This window comes from Drosophila rhopaloa, unplaced genomic scaffold (assembly GCF_018152115.1).
Source record: "Drosophila rhopaloa isolate 14029-0021.01 unplaced genomic scaffold, ASM1815211v1 contig_178, whole genome shotgun sequence".
NCBI lineage: Eukaryota > Metazoa > Arthropoda > Insecta > Diptera > Drosophilidae > Drosophila > Drosophila rhopaloa.
Genome location: NW_025335059.1, coordinates 8120332 through 8140942, shown reverse-complemented (window position 1 = coordinate 8140942; position 20611 = coordinate 8120332). Strand labels below are relative to the sequence as shown.

The following is a 20611-nucleotide window of genomic DNA, read 5'->3' as shown; positions in this document are numbered from 1 at the left end:
AGCAGCAGGAGCAAATGAGCAACTTGGCGCAAAACAAAAAGTAAGTAAAACAATTTGTTGTTTTTACACTTGCCATCCATTAAACGAATGGGGTATATTCGGCTAGATTCGGGTGCTGGGACTGGCACAAAAAGGGGTAAGTGTAGGAATGTTTCAAGTTTGAATGAAAATTTCTGCATTCCTTATTTTCATTTCAGTCTTGCTTTTTGTTTTAAATTCAATCTAAAATAACATTGCTAAGAAAATGTACATTCAACACAAGAAACGTTGAAACTGTGTCAATTTATTTTTAATATTTCTCTTCAAGTTATTTAGACAGCTTTTTATTAAAAAAGTTTATTAGAATAATTTGGGTATAATTCACGATAAATGGAAACTTAAATATAAAACCGTCCACAATTTGGTTAGTTAAAGGTGCGGAAAATGTACTTAATTAAATAATTGTTATTAAATGTTAACTATCCGAGTTCTGGCAGTAAAAAATGTTATTGGAATTTTATAGGAATGCGGCTGAATTTACTGTGTAAAATGCACAAACAAACGAGGTAATTGACCAATATACTTTTAAATAACAAGTATGGTAAAATTGGAGTAATATTCAGAATGAATTCAGCTTAAAGTTGAAGAACTCAATTGCTCTAAAACATTAAAGGCCACCTTTTTCGTAGAATTTTTCTTGGGGAACTGCCATGTTTCCAATGAAATGTTCTTTCGGCGGACTAGCTAAATGGCAACGCTTAGTCGAATCACTTTCATTTGGAGCACACGGACATGATTTTTGTTTTCCTTGCCAGTGCGGCAATTTGTTTTGAGTGGGGTCGATGGGGCCAGGGGAGCAATGGTCAGGGGATGGGCTTTCCTAGCTGGTGGGGCCGGTGGGGCAGCGTCAAAGGCAGCAAAAACAAATCAAGTCAACAATCAACGGAACGCACAAGCACACAGAATCACAGGCCACCGAGCAAACAGTTGGTCAGGGGAAATCGCGGGGCAGAGACATTGGGGCAGACACCCTGTAAAAGTTAATGTAACGGCGCATTTAATTGCACGCACGGAATGAATTCCACTCCGGCACTCGGCCGCATGCCACGCCCACATTCTCAGCTCCCCAGAGTGGACGAGCGTAACTTTTTTCCTGCCAACGGACAAGCGGACGGACGGACGGACGGACGGACACACAAACTTAGCTTTTTGGCCTCACACCGGTTTTTCGGGCCAGGTGAGAAGCGGCAGTGAAGTAAGTAAAAATGGCTATTAGCCAAAGCATTTTATGTGGCTCCTTTTACTTGGGACACGCCCGCTTGGCCTGCATGCTCCTGCTGTTTCTTGGGCTCCTTTTGCCCGCTTTTACTTCTCACCCTGTCTGCCATCCTTTTGTTGCCTAATGCGCTTTGCTATTTTTTAATTATAACGCAAGTTACCTGCAAATGAAAAGTAAAAGGGCTGCCAAGACGACGACGACGAGGACGTCCGCATCCTGTCTCAGGAAGTTGCTGCGGCCAAGACACGAACAGCCAGGAAGAAGAAGCTGGCATAGCATGGCTGCAGCCTCCCATTTTTATTTTTCTATTACAGCCTTTATTTTTTGCTAGCTGCAACGATGCTGGAAAATTCGCTGGCAACAATTTTAATTGCGTAAACTGTGCAGTTTCTTGCGTCGTCTCTTTCGCACGATATTGCCCCCGTCTCTCTATATCTATCACTATCCATCTCTTTCGCTTGCTAGTTGCCTGGCTGCTTGGCTGGCTGGCTGTTGCAATCTCTAGCTTTCTCTCTGGTATTCCTGCCCAGTTGTGGCAGCAAAGGCCAAGCTGTGGCAAAATTAAATTACTCATACGCTCAGTTGGCCAGGGCTCTGTATATATCTCCCGCTGGCCGTCTCGACTGCGACGGATTTATTGTTAATTGGAAATGAGGCATGCTCCGACTGTTTGATGCCAACGGAACAAGATTTCCGTTTCGCCACTCAGACAGAAAGACCCAAAGAGATTCGCCATCCAACAAAGGCAGAAAAACATCGAAAAAACGCTGACAAATAGCACGCGTAATTAGGAATTAAGTTTCTCGTACTCGTACCCCTCGGTTGCCACGTTGCCAGGCCAGGAGTGATTAGTACAATGACAATCTGAATGGGCCAAACTGGAAACCGCTCTAGACTCCGCCGCAAAAGATCTGGAAACGGCGAGCTGGCAATGACAGAAACTGCTTCCGTGCCGAGCTAATTTATTACAAATGCTCTCCGGCATCTTCTGGTGCCTCCGGTTCCCCTCCTCTCCTCCGTCTGGGTTGCTTTAATGAAGGTCTTTCAATTATTTTCTAGTTATGCACTTACCAACGACTACGTCACGAAATGAGCTTCAAACTAAATTTAGTCATTTCCTCGAAAATTTCGCAGTGACTCGAGGGAAAAGTAACTTGATCAATCAGTAGGTACAGGGTGTCTAAAAAAGGATCAACTAAATTTCGTCATTTCTGCGGAAATTTAGAAGTGACTAGAGGCAAGTCTTCTAAGTATTATGGTTCAATACTCGTTTTAAATAGTGATAGGACAATTTTTATACCCGTTACTCGTAGAGTAAAAGGGTATATTGTATTCGTGCAAAAGTAGAACAGCTAGAAGGAAGCGTTTCGACCTATAAAGTATATATACTGATCAGGGTCACTAGCCGAGTCGATAACCATGTCCGTCTGTCCGTCGTCTGTCGTCCGTCTGTCCGTCTGTCTGTCCGTCCGTATGAACGCTGAGATCTCGGAAACTATAAAACTAGAAGATTGGCATTTGCAGCAGATTCAGGAGTTCCTACGCAGCGCAAGTTTGTTTCAAAAGGTGCCACGCCCCCTTTAACCCACAATCGCTTATATACGATTTTAAAAATTTAAATATTTCGGAAAAGTAAAAATACAGTTTTATTATATTTATCAATACCTATCGAAATGTAGAAGAAATTTTTCAAATCGGACCATTCGTTAAAAAGTTAGCTGATCAAAGTTTCATCTCCATCTCCCTCGACTCCCTTACCTGTGTAAGGTATCTGATAGTCGGGGCACCCGACTATAGCGTTCTCTCTTGTTATAACTTTAATATAGCAACATGGTTCTTTCCTTTTTTTTTCTGTCACTCAAAATTTTTAACTTTAATAGAGATTTTTTAAGGAAGTCTAGTCATGACTGATATTTATTTAACTTTAGAGTGATGACGAAAGTTGCTCAAGAAAATAAACTAATATTTCTAACAAACTATGAAATTAAATATCCAATCAAATAACATTCAATTTAGTTTGATAAATCTTCATCTGAACATGTAGATAAACGTTCTCAGACGTGCATTTGTATAAAGAATCAAATTAGACGGACATAAAAATCCTTTCTTTGTTGATTTAAATAATAATTAAAATATAAGCCTCTCAATTATAAAATATCTTAGCATCACTTTCGCAAAAGTATTGAACCGCAATTAAGTTGCTTAAAATCCCAGTTGAAACCGAATCGCATACATACATATGCATAAGGCTTATTGTGAATTTTCACTCCAAATTTTATTTAACTAACGTCCAAGACTTTAAATATCCTGATCTAGCCCAGGAGGATGAAGCTTAAATAATCTCGAAAACCTATATCGGGTGGACCCAATCCACAGCTCGGCTAAGCCTGCTGCAGCAAGAAACCAATTTGGAAGCACATAATTGACTTCAGGGGTTAGCTGCCGAGTTAAGTCTGCATCCTTCGAGCCGTTTACTCCCTCAATTACCCCGAACACGGATATAGACATACATACGTACACACACGTCCACACTCGTGCATACGTATATGGCATCAAATTAGAATGGCTAATTGCAAAGTCCTCACATCAGGACCACATTTTCTTTTGTTAACTTGCCCAAAAACTTGCCTCCAGCAATCATCACAACTGCCAGCAGAGTGGGTGGGAATTCGGCCGGAGCTTTTATGGGATTCAGCTCTTCGGATAGTGAGGACTGGCAACTATTGCATGCTGTCCATGCCCAGTCTGCTGGCAAGCAGTTAAATTACTTCTCGTTTATTTTAAATTGTGAAAAATATGTGCAAATGCTCGGCAGCCAGCAGACATTACACAATGATACCTAACAAGACCGAACACCGAAGGAGCAACCCTTCCTTGCTGGCAGGAAAAAAAAGAGGGGAGAAACCCGCACAGCCACCCAGAGAAGACGATGCCAGGCTTTCGGATTGGATACGACGAAATGGGACAGGCTTTATTGGGGGCGGTGGAATCGGGTGGGGGGGTGGGGGATCGGGTGGCAAGCCAATGCAAAAACATGGGGCAAAACTCTTCTGCAATTTGCAGTGAAAATCGCATCGCACGCGCTGTATTTTCAAATAATGCGAAAACTTTTCCGCCTATGTTTTCCCGCAGAAGAACACGAGTGAGCAAGGAGCAGCAGATGAGTTGGGTCGCGACTACCAGGGGGGGGGAGGGGGATTAGGATAACCATCATCCCAAACCCAACTGAACCGAACCGAACCGAACCGAAGAGAACTATACTGAACTGAACTGAACGGAACATAACGGGACCATCCTGAACAGAACCAGAACCAGAATCCGACAAAAGCAGCGGCAACTCCAATATACTTTTGTTTCTTTGCCTCCATTGTGCTGCCATCTCGCTCTGCCGCAGTCTGACCCTCTCTTTTGCTCCTTAGGCTGCCTGTTGGCTGCGTGAAATGCAATTTCTCATATTTGCATAACTGCAGACAGCAGATAGCTCAAAATAAAGTTGAAATTTTCGCTGCGGTGGCGGCAACAACAAAGCAGCAACAACAGCAACAACTTTAATATTGCCTGGCCGTGCTGCGTAATTGCCCCCTCTCCCCCAAAACCCACACAACTTTAGTCCCGATCAGCCACAAGTACACTGAGCGAAAGATAATTAACATACATATATTGAAACTCAAATAATTAAGTTAATCAAGAAAAAAACTAAGATTTTTCAAGGCAATGATATGCCATATTTAAAATTCAGTGCTTACATTTTGTTACTTTGATGCTAAGATAAACTCATTTATTTAATCAAATTATATTATTTGATTGTCAGAAAAAATAGATATTAAGTTTTTATTTAATGTTTTAAAAATGGTTTGATTTTAAATGAGAATATACAAAATTATATAATATTATAATATTTTAAACGTTGTTCTGTATTAAAAATATAAATTGTCTTCTTTTTACTTTCAATTTAGTTAATCTTTGCGACTTATAGAGGCTTTACACTTAAAATGTACTTTTGTTGAAGTGTACGAAATTATGAAATACCATAAAGCGCTTATGCGAGAAAAGTGTGCTTATGTTGTCTGGAAAAAAGTTATTTTTGTTAAGTCTTTCTAGTGCAGCTTTTACACAGACACATTAAGCAAACGAGAAATAGTGAATTAAGGATACTAATAAAAACGGTCCTCAGTTATGAATCAAAACAGTAATGCAACAGATGATTGCTGTATGAATTTAATAATAAACTGAGAATAAGTCAATGATTTTGGTTTAGTTGTTATGGTTTTTTCCTTCAAAAAGTCAACGGATCAGTGAATTTGTTTGGCAAACGAAGCCCCCTTAAGTTTTGTCGAGTGTGTCTGCATACCGGCTGGAACATCGAAATCCTTTCCGCTCGGCGGCAGTACGTAGTCCGTGGGTTTCCGCCAACTGTGCGCTCGATTTTACAAAACAATACGGCAATGGAATGCGACGAGGAACGGCGGCTGCAATGGCAGCCAAATCAACGGAGTTACGCGCACAACAGTCGCACACACACACACACATTTGCAGTGGGGAGAAATTCGGCGGAGTTGCAGGGGCACAATGCAATACACCCGTACATGCATAAGACAAAGCATACTTTCGGGCGCAAATAACCGACGCTGCGAACGGAAACCAAAATTGAGCGTCCTTCGCAACGCAACGCAACGCGCCAGGACCAAAAAGGAAGCGAGGCGGAGAGTTCGTTCTATTCGGTTAGGATAAACACAAATCACAGCTGGACGAAGGGGAGCAAGGAACAGGGAACGGGAAAGGTTGGTCCACTGGCCCACTGAAAGCAGAAATTTTACGCACAAACAAAGCAAACAATGTCGGTGGCCGAAAGCAAACATAATTGATATCGTAATCAATTCAAAAATCTGGCAAAACTAAAAACAGCAAATGCTGTGAAAACAACGCTATGGACTGTGGACATGGGACAAGAGCTGTCCCAGCCGCAGGCTGGCTATGTACACAAGGACCCTCCGCCGCCCACAACCCAATAACCCGCCAACACGCTGCCCCAAAACCACTTTCCCATCAGACATATGTGCTTGCCAGTGCGTGCCACTCAATCAACTCTGAAAAAGTCTACAAATATTAGCCCCTAATACCATTGAGACTCGCATGAAGGACGAGGTCGGCGGGAAGGGAGGAACTGCACCCACGTCCACGCCCATAAAAAAGTGGAATTGTGTATAAAAATGAAGCAGCAGCCGAGAGCAACAAAAAGTGGCAGCTTCAAATAAAATTGTTGCGACAAAAGCGAAGGAGCAGCTGAAGGAGCAGTCCTGGCACAACGATAACATTAAGACGGAGTATCGAAAAAATCTGTAGTTCCGCACACACAAACTCACACACACACACACACACCATCTCACACCGTCTAAGGCGCCGGCAAGAACACAAAAGCTGAATAACAACACAATCAAGCGAGGTGGTGGGTGGTTTCGGTTGGGCTGTGGGCAAGGGACAGAGGGAGGGGAAGGGGCGAGCGTGTCTGGGCATAGGCAACAGCGCTGCATAAGTTGCCAGCGCCAGGCGCAAGCGGCACGTAATAACATTTTTCTAAAGAAAGCAGCAGCAAGAGCAGCAACAACTACACTCTGCAAAATTATGAACGATATATTGAATTCAAAATATGATGGTAGAAAATTGCATTACTAATATTCTACACAAATTGACTAGAGCAATAATTAATTAATAATGTAGTTTTTAGGGAATTACAGCAACTTTGAAGTAGTTAAAATACATTTTTCAATAAAAGACTTACATTAGTTAAAAAAAAAAAAATTTAAAGATTATTTTATATTTTAATAAATATTTTAATAAATAAGAATAGAACTAAAAGTCTTTTAAGACACAGAACGTCTTTTACACAAATCAGATATATTTAAAATCGTAAAAAAATAGTGCAAGTTGTATTATCTTATTTTGTATAATACAATGTGAAATAATATTACTTTATTTTGTATAATAAGGTAGTTTTTTTTTAATATATTTTTTTTTTAATATAACATATATTTTATTTATACGTTAATCAGCCAATTAAATGGCTATAAAACGGATGGACTATAATAAAAGGTAATACTACTTACTAATTACTATTCTTTTAAGAAGCAAACTAATAAAAACAATCATATTAATATAAATGTTAGCTGTATCTATTGAGAAAGTGTTACAATAATTTGTTTCCAGTGTTCCGCGAGGACAACAAAATACCGTCACACAGCACGGCAAACGAAGATGTCAAGCGAAGGAGCAGCCGAAGTTGGGGCACCGAAAAGAAGCGACAAATGCGAAAAGCGAAACGCAGCCAAAAAAAAAGAAACAAGAACGGCAGGAATAAAGAAATGTGCGTGGTGTGTCCTGGCTCTTGTGGAATGCTGTCAGGAGACAAGTTATTGTTTTTGATTTCATTTTTCTTGCGTTTTTGCGTTCTGCCAGCTACCACTCCACTTTACGAGCTGAATGCGGCAGGAGCTTGGGGTCGGCAGTTCATACATATGTGCGATTGGGAGACTTATTTCCATATGGGGAGATGCCGGGACTAACCCCCGAATTGGTTAGTTCGGCTAATCGAGGTATTTGGGCCGGTGGCCCCCAGGATTTGCCTCGCTTGGCTTTTTTACGAGACCTAAGAAGATTGGCGCTGGCTTGCCTTATTATTATTATTATTACGATTATAAAAAGTTGCCCTAATCCGAGTGGGTAATTCATTTCTGAGAGCTAGACGAGCTCGTTGGAGGGCCTGGAAGCCTCCGGACTACGGACTCCGGAAGATGCCGGGAAACTATGACGGAAATCTTAACACTAAAGAACCCTTATGGGAATTTCAAATGTGCACGAAGTGAACGTGCTTTTCCTTCTGGCAGTACTAGTTTTTGGGGCACGGCATGGATTGAGATAGGCACATAGAATGTATTTTTAAGCAAGGTATTTTTGGCACTCACTTTAAATTAAATTAAGTTTGATTTAACATAGATTTTTTTTATGCTTTGTCAGTTTAATTAAACCCAATTTAAAATTGAAACTTTATTTTATAGATTACTTTGTTTATGAAAGCTTTATAAGAATAACATGCAAATTAAACCATAAGCTGTTGCCTTAAAAATGTCAAGCAAATAAGCTGAGACTTTTACTGTTACCATAAGAAGCTTATTTAAAAATGACTTAAAAGATGAGCCAGCTGTCAGAATAAATAGCCTACAAAGTTTGTGTTTTGCAAATTGTGGAATAATTGAGTTATTTACCTCTTAAAATTAATTATGATAATACCATGTTATATCAAACCAGGAAAACATTGTCCTTTACATTATTTTTCCTAAAACTCATCAAATTATTCGGTAAGCCAATTGGAATTGTTTATTTTAAGACCAAGATATGACCAACTTTGTAAGTAATTGAATCCCAGCAGAGGTTGAAGTTTACAACATTTGTAAACTCCGATCATTAGATGAAGTTTTCTTATCAAGTCTTATCCACACCACACGGGCCGAATCCAGAGAATCATCAAGTGGTGCAGAAGTGGGTGAAAAACAAATAGAACAAAAATAATAAAAGTAAAAGTAAAAAAATGCAAACGATGTGAAAATGTGAATAAGCCAGCAATGACAATCAATCATTCAGTTAGTTGCAGCAAGCAAACTTCAGCAATTTGGGGGTACAAAATCCCGCCCCCTTTTTGCTGAAGTGTTGGGTGAGGGGAGGAGAACGGGGGCGAGTGGGAGGTCATTACGCCCCCGCCCCCGAGCATTTTGGCAGCCGCAATTCTGGTCTGTTTCACTCGCAAACTAACTTTCGGGTAAACTTTCTAATAAAATAGCCCTCTATACGCCCCGAGGTCCAGAGACCCTGGCAAGTTACTGTTCCTATTCCGTGGTTATCACCCAAAAAGAGAGTCGAAGGAGCAGCAACCAGAACCGCAACAGGAGCAACTGCAGCGGCCGCCGAGAGCCAAGGATTCAATTCACTTTTGTTGTTGCAGGCACAATGCACTTGCCAGATGTACGAGAGAAAGCTTTTTCCTAACTTTCTCTCTCTTAGCTGCCCGTTTCCATTTTGTTCCGTTTTTGTTCCATATGTGTGTGTGAGGGTATCTGTGTATACATGGCCGCAACATCCGTTACAATTTTTTACGACTGCGGCGCTGACGTTGATGTTGATGTTGTGTGTATGTGCCTGTGCCTGTGCATGGGTGTGTGTGTGTGGCATGCCCCCATGCCACATTTAAGGATTGAGGAAATTTTTGTGGCCTCCTCCAGTAATGATATGGAATGTGTTGGAATTTCAAGAAGTTACTCCAGATTTCTTTATTTATTTAAATGAGCACCCAGCGAGAATGCCACAAAGTCAGGCCCGCAGTGATGTCTGTCTGTGTTTGTGTCTGCCTCCGTGTCTGTGCCCCGTGCATCTGTGGTGGTGGCCAGCCAACCAGCATCTTCAATTGACTGACTAAATGACTCGCCGACTAACTGACTAACTGACTAACCGACTGACTGACTGACTGACTAACTGACTGAGTGAGCATACAACTAAATGAGCGTTGTTATCGGTCTCTGGCGCTCCCTTGGCGACTGTCTGTCTGCCACTGCCTCATTTTACACAGGGCAAAATCAAGTGGACATGCTAATGAAGCCTAATAAATTTTAATTGACTAACCCTGAATAAAAGCTTATAAAAGAAGCAGAACACCTAAACCAGCGGTCAAGGAAAACGAAGTTGTGGCATGAGTTTGGTAATCTCTGCTCTTAGCTCTTAACACAAGTCTAATAAAATAAGCTTTATCCTTCAAGAAAATGTTTAAAAGGTTTCTTATAAAAAAAATGCAACTACTACGTAAGATTATAAGCTAACTAAGTCATAACTTATGGAAGAAATACAAATACTATTATACATATACATATACATATTATCTGTAACTGGAAAGGAAGTAAAAATGTTTTGTTTTGCTTCAAAACACTGGAAAACTCTTAAATTTTCTTAAATAAATAAGGTAATTGTAGGCATTTTTTTTTCTCGCCAAATCCCAATAAAAATCCCACATTTCTCCCAGTGCACGGCCGTCTGACTGGGTGTGTGACTGTGCGTATAATTGTGAGGGCAACCTGCTGGTGGCAGAGATTCAGGGGAGTGGAACATGGAGCATCAGCCAAGGAGCAAAGAGCAGCCAGGAGCGCTGAGCCAGCAGCAGAATCAGAGGATGAGGACGAAGGACGAAGGAGATGCTTCAAATACCCGCAATCCACAAGCAAGAAGCAACGTCATTGAAATTTATGCACGTTGTACTTTGTGTAGTGATATTTGTATTGGGAATTAAAACTATGCCCCCGGGATTATATCCTAATTTTTGGCGCTGTTCTGCTTTGGTTGCTTTCCATCCTTCTCCCCTCGCTGATGTCTTATTTTCCACCCACCCCTCTAATTTCCCTTGGCTGTCTGTCTTGCCATTGCCATTTTTACTTTTCATTGCTTTTGTTTGCTGTGTAATTAAAATAAAGGCGTGGAGTAATTGCTGAGGTCAGTGGGCAACGGCAAACAGCGCCATGGAGTACTGCACTTGGGCATCAGTACGTATACGTAATGTTAACAAAGCTCACGGAGCAACGCTGAAATTAACACTTTTTTTTTGGCTAGTTCAGCTCGTTGCTGGTTTTTTGTGTGGGCGGGTATTCCTTGGAGCCCTGAGCTGTGAATTACCGAACGGCAGATAAAATTCTCAGTTTAACACTTTGTTAAAATGCTACCCATACGGATATGCTTACGTTCGTTTACGTTTACGTATACGCCATGTGGCGCGTCCGCCCATAAAGTGTGCCAACATTTGGCACCCCTCCCCATCCCCGATCCCAAATCTCAATTCCAAGCCCAATCCCAACCCACTTAACTGGACGTTGGTCACGTTGCTGATGCTGGTTGCCTTTCTCGACGGTTGGGCAAAGGTTGGGTTAGGGCGCCTGCGGTAAATTTCATTTTGCAGGGCATCATTAGACTGAGACCCAGAGACCTAGATTTCCATGCTAATTGGATTCGCAATGAAGGCGGCCCGGAGATCGAAGAATTCCAGTCGTCTTGGCAGCCCCAACGAGCAGCCAAGAATTTGAAGAAAAATTAAATTCCCCAGTCAACATGAATATTTCATCTACCACATATTTGCAAATGAGTTATGACCGCAAAAGAATTTCGCCAGCCAGAAGAAAAAAACGAATCAAATAAATTATTAAGACCGAATTTGATGAATGGAGTTGGCTGACAGTACATATATGTGGGATTTTTTGGGTGCAAAAAAAAAAGGTTAGCCCAAAAGGCAAATTCAATTCATGAACTGTCTAAGGGCAGGTTAACCTTTATCGTGGTTGCTAGTACTTAAAATGAACCGAGAAAAGTTTATGGCAACTCCACTTAACTGGCTGCCGCCTGGAAGCAATCCACTCCCCAGGAAACCCCTTGAAATTCCTTGGCCAATCGCATTTCTCTCGCCTCCATGTGACTCTAATCAGCGCTTAATTATGCATGCTTGCCAGGCCAAAAGTCCCCCATTAATCAACATCATTTATTGCCGAGCAAGCTGCTCGAATTCAAACTTGAATTGAAATTCAAGCTGGCAGCCAAAAATTCCCAGCTCCGCACGGTGGCCCCAAATGGCCAAAAAGAGCCTGGGCCAGGACAACAAGCAACTGCCAACTAAGCCAAATTGTACGCTCAAGTGCCATAAAGCAATCAAAGTTGATATCAAAGTACCACACTGCTAACTTATGCTCTCATGTATTCAATTAGGACAGCTTTTCGAATGCCCAGCCCATTCTAAAATTTTCCCATTTAAAAGAATTAAGCACTTTTCTGCAGAGCAACCGCAGCCAAGAAGATGAAGAAAACTGCTGCAGATCCTGGCATTGAAACCGGCTACTGGTCCTGTTCCTGGAGCTCCTTCAGGAACTTTCAACAACTTCCTATGCCCAAAGTTTCCACAAATTAGTTATGCAAATTATGTGAGTCGCCTTCACCTCACCAGGGCTCCATCTCCACGTCGAACGTCTACCAGTCCACCAGTCCACCATCAACCCCCCCCTACCCAAAAAACACCCCCACTGTGATCCGGCATTTAAAACAATGGCTGGCGACCCTTGGCTGCGAAAACGCTCCCAAAAGTAAGTCCTCCGAACTGAAGACCAGCCCGATTAGGACGCATAACAAAGTAGAATTTGTGTAAGTTCGTATTTAACATGCTTTATGCATTCCTCAATTATAAATAGATTAAAGTCCCGAATAGACTAAAGTTAAATGTTAACTTTCCGGCCAAGGCGGACACCATTCACAAAGCAATTAACGCAGCCAGCCCCCCAACCGCCTTTCTCCTTTTAGGCCGAAAAGGAAAGGCAGGAACCCAATTTAACTGACTGCCAACTTTCCACAATCACTGCCCATCATCAATTTCAGATTTTGTTGTATGTTTTATGAAGCAGTCAAGGCACAGGACAGCCGCCCGTCAACCAGACACTTGGACAGACAAACAGACAGGCTCAGAGACAGTCGGCGACTGGGTGGTGCGAGGTGGTATGTGGGATGTGGGTGGGACTGGGTGGTGTGTGGGTGGTTGGACGATTGGACGGTGGAAAGTGAAAACAATGCCTGGCCACAAACGACTGGGCAATGGCTGTCCAGGGAGGCGACCGCCTGCCGAGAGTGTGTGCGGATGCTTCTTGCTGAGTGTTTACTTAACCGTAAGCCTGACCCACCGACCCCCATCGACCCACCATCGACATCGACCCACCACCGAACCCCGGCGGCGTGCTGAACTTGAACCACATAGACCAACAAAGACGAGCAGATAAACCAGCGACTGGGAAAAAAAGGGTTGGCCGGGGATCTTAAAGGATTGCTCAAGTTGGCCAAAACCAATATGTAAATGTGCGTGTTGTGATTAAGCACAAAAGCAAAGTAAGCCAGATACAAAGACGGACAGGGACGGTGGACAGACGGAAGAGTTTTCTTGTCCGAAACCAAAGTCCCGAAAGCCAAATTCTCCAACCGCATCGCACACACATAATGTGGGCCAAAACGAAGCCAAGCAAAAACGCAGCCTTGGCTAACTTTACACACCTCAAGTGTTTGTTTAGGTTGCTTTGCTTTGCTTGGGGTTTTTGGTTTTTGTTTGAGCGATGGAAAGGAGCCGGGGAAAACACTTTGGAAAAATTACCAAAAAGCAGGATTAGTGCAACTCGTTCAACTTGTGAGAAAAACCATTTCTCAATGGTGAAAAGTAGTTTCAGCAGCTCAAAAAACTTCTCAGAACATTTACAAAGCGCACGAGAGGCCACAAACAATCTAAAATATGAATTCAAAAGTGAATAAAAAATTGTAAGTCATAAATAAACATAATGTGTAAAACCTTTACACAGAAAAGAGGCTTAAATTGTAACAAAAATTATTTGTAAAAACAAGAGTGAAAATGAATAATGTAAACTCTTTTTAAGCTTTATTTAGCTAGCTTAGAATAATTTTCAAACTATTTGTTCTCAAAGAAAAGTGATATACATTGTTTAATATTAGGAATCTCCTTGAGATTTTGAAAAATGAAAGGAGAAAAACTAGTTATTTTGTCCAGGAAAATTGAATGGTTTGTAAATATATAAAGATTTATTTTTAAATTCTCGCTTTCTTATGCTTTTCTAAGCTTTCGGTTAATTTTAGAAATTAAATATAACACTGTAATAAAATATATCCAGATGAAAGTACTGCATTAATAAAACAATTTTATTGTAGTGTAGGGTTGAGTAAGCATTTGAGACCATTTGAAGGCTTTGTTGTTCCTGGCCAGCGGTATTATAAATCTTGCCCGCAATGTGGAAAGCGATCAGATCCCTGTGCCTGACCCTGACACCCTTATTCCCCCATTGTCAAAGACAATGCCTTGGAACCCTATTAGCGTAGAGCAATCCTCCTCGGCCTCCTTCCTTTCCCCCGCCGGAGTGTGTGAAGTTTTAAGGGGTTCGACCATAAATCGCAACCGCCAGGTGAGCGGTAAGTGGGTACAGTGGGTGGCGGGTGCGAGGGGCTAATGGGTCACTCCTTGATGTATCACACAAACAGACACAAATGATATTTATGCTGCCGCAGTTGCTCCTGCTCCAGCTCCTGTTCCAGCTCCTTTGGCTTCGGCGGAGGAGCCCGTGAGGCTTCTTATGGACAGCAGCCGCGCACTGCTTGGTGTAATAAAAACTAAAATCCGCACAACAATATGTGTGAGGATAATGCCATTTCCGTTTTATGGGAAATCCTGTTAGTCCTCCGTCTGTGTGTGTGAACGCTCGCATGTGCGGCTTCCTCAAGGAGCCCCAAATCTGGGCGAACGAGTTACGACTACACCGGGCCAAAAAGAATAAAGCTCGGCAAGAGCTATTGCGGTCGCCATGGCAGTGATGGGTTGCGATAGGATTCGCACGGCGTAAAGGCGGCAATGGCATGCGTGCCAGCCAGCCGGGAATGAATGGATCAGGGATCAAATTTTATGGATTGCCCGGGCGCACTATATGCGCACTCCACACACTCACATAATAATGAAGTCAGAACTAAGAAATAAATTCCACAAATTTCATTTGCGGGAGAAGTGAAAGTCACGGGGAATTTTAAGTGCAGAGATTCGATAGCAATACGTGGGTTTGGCGAATTATTGAAAATGGTACTATGGCAAGGTTGAGTAAAATATATTCATTTAAGCTCTGCCTCAAATTAATTTATGAACTTGACAATAAATCTTTGATAAGTCCCAGCCTAAAGGCATTTTAAAATCAACATTTAGAAATGGCATTATCCAAACAAAACCAACTTTAAGCGTAAGTAATCTGATTTAAGGTTGTGTTAGCATGAGATGAAAACAAAATTGTAAAGAAATTTAAATAAAAAGCTGTATTAAAATATCTATTTACATGGTAAAAAATATAAAAAATTTAATTATGTAAATTTTTTAAGTAGTTACGATTTGTATATCCCTCAAGGCATAGTAAATATTATTGTAATCCCAACTTAAACTTCACCAAGACCACAAGCCTTAAGGTTAATAAAATCAAGTAAAAAGGAAATTTAAATAAACTCATTGGACATTGTAGTTTTTAATAACTTATCAAAACTTTAGGAGAATAAAAAAACATTTTACACCCCGAACACTTCCCCTATCGCGGACTTACAATCAGCTAATCTGTCTTACATATTTGCATATCGCCTCAGCTTCAGCTTGGATTACGGTGGTTATTCATTAGCCACGTTCCTGGACGCCCTGGGCCAACAACTTGGATGCTTGCTGCGGTTGGCCGCAGGACTTTCCTCCTTGCCAACCCCCCACCCCCTGGCCAAACTCTACCTACCTCTCTATTACCATCTCTTTCTCAGCCATAACTAGGCAAACCTCTTTTTTTGCTCAGTGTGTGTGCGGAACGGCAGGAAAAACAAATGTCCGACTGCCGAGCGAATGTGTGTGTGTGTGTGAGTGTGGAGTGAAAAGCGCAACCGGAGAAGAAACGGATGGACAGCGGGACGAGGGGGGAAAACGGAAAGCCGGAGAGTAAGAAAAACCATAACTAAATCCATTGCCATAGGAAAATCCAAAGCAAAGTCTGCGATGCAAATAGTAGAGATTATGGGACTGCAGATGTATGAAGAACGAGAACGAGATGGAGCTGGATATGGTAGGTGAAACCCAAGGCGCGGACTTGAGGGGTCCACAAAGGGGGCAAGGGGGTGCCAGGGGGTAGACGAAGGTCCCCGGCAGAAGGTGTTATGTGTACGTGAGTGCCAGTGTGTGAGGCACAATAAATCTTGCAAGGGTGCCGAATGGCCACCAGGAAAGGGGATTGAGGCCTCGGGACTGGAGCCTGTACCCAGTAGCCCAGTTGCCTGGGCATTGGCATGGATTTGAGCCGGGACATTGGCCCCATCCTCCCACAGTCCTTTGACACCCACCGCGCCCCGTCAGTGAAAACCAAAACCAAATAAAACTGACATTATGCGAAAAGCGAAAGCCATAACTAAAAGTTGGATAACGTGGCCATGATGGAGCCGAACTGGAGTGGGCGAGAAATCCGGAAAAGAAGCAGCCGTAAAGTTGATACTAAAGCAAAGAGCAGAGCGTGGCAGGCGGGCAAAGCGAAAACAAATCGGAGATGATATTGTCAAGAGTGCTAGACCAGCAAGTACCCACGAACTGCTACGAATCGACAATATTTCAGGTTAAAGATTAAAAACTGATTCAAGACAATGGATAAATATTTCAAAGTAATGTTCATAAAAAATTTTGAATATAGTGGGTATTTGCCCAATGAGTTCAGCTTAGAATGATAATTACGGATTCGTCAGATATTTTATTTAAATTTACCATGGCCATCTGTGTTTGTGTCAAGGACAGAATGATTTTCTAGTTTGACTTGTAAAAAGAGTTTAAGTACTAGACTTATATTTCATAATATTTTACAACTAAAATATTTCACTATATAAAATAAAATTCAAGTCGTTTATGTCACATACAGAATTATTAGACCACACATATATTTGAGTTATAGCGGTATAAAATAAATTTTATACTGTGGCGTACATTTAAAAAGATGTGGCTTTTAATCCTGAATTAAAACCTTACTTGTTTCTGCGTAAAATTTATAGTTAACTTATTATGAACAGTGGAAGTGCTCAAGTGCTTTTATGAACGACGGTACTTTTCTTTATTAACTATCATTTACTATCAATGAAAATACCTCTACTCAGACCTTTAAGACTTAATAAAGAGATCCCCTAAAAACTTTACATAAAAACGCTATAAAAAGATGTAAGCAAGTTACGCCAAATGATATTAAATTATCATTTTAATTGCTGCTCTAGAAAAAACTTGAGCCACTCCAACAGGTTTCAATTTGTACATCCTAGAAGCTCCTTATTGGATCATTAAATCATGGGAACCTGACCTAAAAAGACTGTGACCGCTTGAATGCTACTAAGCGAACTCAGTTTGTTCTTTAATCGCCTTCAAAGCCCCCTCACCTAAAGGTAGTGCTCCAAGCCCGCGAATCCGAACCTCCTCCGAGTGCACCACAATGGATTTGCCACAGCCAAACTCAGGCACGAGCTGGATATTCTCCTATTTTACCCCTTTCGCTCGAGGGTTGGGGCATTGGTTGGGGATAGAGATATCGGGTATGAAAAACAGAAACAGGAAAATAGAAATGATAGCAAAGTTGCAGAGCGGGGGGTTAAAGGGCTTTGCTGAAACGGAAATCGACTTTGGTAAGGAGTTTTTCCCCGTACCTGTGAATCGGAATCTGAACGCTGGAGCTGCACCAAAGTTATGCAAATGTGAAGTTGTTCGTGCCTGGCTCCTGGCTGCTGAATCCTGCGGCAGGATCTACTGCTCCTCCTTCCCACTGTCAATCGAAGGCGAAGTCGCGAGTGCTAATGACGTTTGCTTTGATTGCGGCCCGCGTGCGAAGCCAAATCTGAGCCACAACTCACAACTGTCATTTTCGCAGCGATATTTGTAGTGGGCTACAGCCTCTGCTATCTTTATATGTGTGAGAATATATATTTATATATGTGGTTGGGTCTTGAGTGTCTATCTCAGCTGTTCCTCACGGTCCTCGGATGTCTATTTATTTAATTTGCATGCAATTTTCCATTTTTTATGCGGAATACTTGGCATTGACAGCAAACGATGCGCACATTTCGCATCGGGAGTGCACAATAGAAATTGAATTGCAAAAATTTGTTTGCCCGTCCAGGGCAGCAGGCAAATGGATTGCGAATACAGTGGAATAGCGGATTTTGAGGGCACTCCACGTCCTGACGCCAGTGTCACAAGGAGTCAGGACGTTCACTACGTTCAGGACGCCCGGGATGAAGCTCAAGGAGCTGAACGAGTTGAGCGTGCTGAAGAAATCGCACAATTTGGCGGCGAAGATGTCAAGTATACGCCGCGTTGCCACTGCCTTTGCCACACTGACTGCAATTACAATGGGCCAACAACAATGCGGATATGCCGGCTGCCACACACAGACACACTGACACACCGACACACCGACAGACAAAACGAATTGAAGCCACAAATACGTAAGCTCCGCAGGATCCGCAGAGGAAAAGTCTGAGTCACGAGCGAAGACGGGACAGGCGACAGATCCTGGGGTTGCCCCGACCGCAACTGTGCGAAATAAATGCACGCACACCACTGTCGCAAAAAAATCGCGCGAAATTTTGCGACAGAACCAAAACAAAACAACAACTTAGTTCGTTCGTTCACTCGCTTAGGCCTCGATTAAAAATGTGTAATTCAGCTGCTTGCACCACCGAACGCTCCGAAACTGAATTCGCAACTGAGCCAGGACGACGAAAGGATGCTGCCATCTGGAGCCGAGGCGACAGGACGAACAGGATGCCGACGATGGGGCTTCGGATGCTGCCGACGAGGATGCTGAGCTTTTGGCGAGAGAGCCAGCTAGTGAGAGGACCTGGCATTGGCGACGTGTGACTTCGTTAAATTTCTGCGGCGACAGCACACAAAACGGATTCGGAAGCGGAAGTAGCAAGTAAGCGAGCAAGGAGCGCACTGTGGGTGTATGGGTGTGTGTGTGTGTCTCTGCCTCTGTGTGTGTGTGTGTGAGTGGGCGGGCTGAGTGGGTGGAGTGGCGCTGAAGTGGGCGAAGTAGCGCCAAGTGGCTGGCTAAAGTCGAGTCGCGGAGCACGACCAGAATGGAAGTTTTGTGTTTGTGTTTTGCAATGCCAACTATACACACATGCACACGGCTCTAAGCATATACACATATATATATTTTATAACCCATACATACTTATGCCGTGGCATCAATATTCACATTCGCACTTGTGCGAGTATTTTCTGATTTGCTGCAATCGCGTTTGCCAACAACAAACTTGGCTAACAACAACAGCTGCCGGAGTGGGGGTATTTTCCAACGGATGTTTGGTAAATCTTTGGCGCCGGATACCAGCGCTGTCTTCCCCACAAGCCCCACCCCCTTAGATCCCCCCCACCCAAGAAGACACGGTTAGACTCTAACCATATCTTTTCATCTTGGCCTTACACTAGAAGGATATTCTGGGAACCAATTAAAATCAGCCCGAAAACCACACATTTTGGTTACGACTTTGTTGAAATGACTTAACAAACAAATTAAAAACTTTTACTAGAAGAAATCAATATTTTGAAATTGAAATAAGCAGGCATTAGCTGTTAAAAAAAGGATTATTTTTATTTAAGAAGAGAGGATAGATGTCAATATAGAAATAGACAAATTCAAATAGAATAAGTCATTTGAAAGGTGGAATTTAAGCAAGCTTATGAGGATTAGAATTTAGTTTTCTTTTGTATTTTTAGTTTATTACAAGAGCTTTCATCAGAAGACTTGTAAATCGGTTTACTTTGTTAATTTTAGGACTTTGAACAATGATTGGATAAATTTATAGTGAAATATTTGTTACGCCTTCTAAGCCATTAAAATCGAAGCCAACAAATGTTAAATGAAGCAAACAATATACTTTTTTCAGTGTAAAGAGCCTGCACCAATGGGTGTGTATGTGTTGGTATCGATAACTAATAAAAGCATTACATTTATGGTAGAGCCAAGCGCTGTAGCCCCCTCTGTTTCGCCCCGAGCAATAATTCAGTTTTCATTTCTCTGTTTTCCTCAGTTTCTCATTTTCATTTTGCAGCCAGTGCATGTGTGCCTTTCCACCCCCTTTTCCCCTTTCCCTTCCACCTCACCACCCATTCTAATGTTTGCGCTACAGTCATGGCCAACTAATTAGAAACACTTGCAGCTGCGCTTTCTTGGGCAGTTTTGGGAATGCAGCTACTTAGAAAGCTGACTGCTAGTGTCTCGTTTAGTTGCCAATTGCTTAGTTGATTTTCATTTTCATTGTCTGCCCTTTGGGCCACACTCTGCTCACAGGTGGCTAAAAGGGAGCGTAGGGGTGAAAATGGCCAAAGGAAAATGCAGGGGTTTTCCGCTGTATTGGGTTGTAAGTGAAACGATAAACGCTGTAGCTCGCTGTCATTAATTGGCTGCCGGTTGATGTTTATGTCGTTAGCTCTTCGTTACTGAAAGAGAGAAAAGGGGATTGGATGTTTAATAATCTTTTTACATTCAGCTGCTTTCAGTGATTTTCCTGCGCTTCTTTTGCCGTTTTTAGCTTCATATTCAATTAACTTTTCCAGGGCGAATCTAGGCGGGTTCTGTAAAGGACAGCCGTCTGAATGTTAATTAATAATGTTTAAGCTTGTATCTGGAATCTGATATCTGGCTGCTGCTGCTTCTGGTTCTGTTTAGGCTGCAAACTATTCCCCATTTCCTCGCCTCA

General features: G+C 42.2%; 1 protein-coding gene across 2 annotated transcripts in view; it reads right to left on the bottom strand.

Moving 5' to 3' along the window:
• The window catches only part of LOC108050312 (lachesin), a 47589-nt gene extending 28995 nt beyond the window's left edge, over nt 1-18594 (bottom strand). Inside the window, exons 1-2 of one of the 2 annotated variants that reach the window (XM_017131939.2) lie at nt 18520-18594; nt 17552-17804 (exon numbers count right to left, since the gene is read on the bottom strand). The gene's annotated coding sequence lies outside the window, so the exon portion shown is untranslated. Of the gene's footprint in view, nt 1-17551; nt 17889-18519 lie in introns of both variants that reach the window. The other variant, XM_017131938.2, reaches the window with a different exon arrangement.
• Between the last annotated feature and the right edge of the window lie 2017 nt (nt 18595-20611).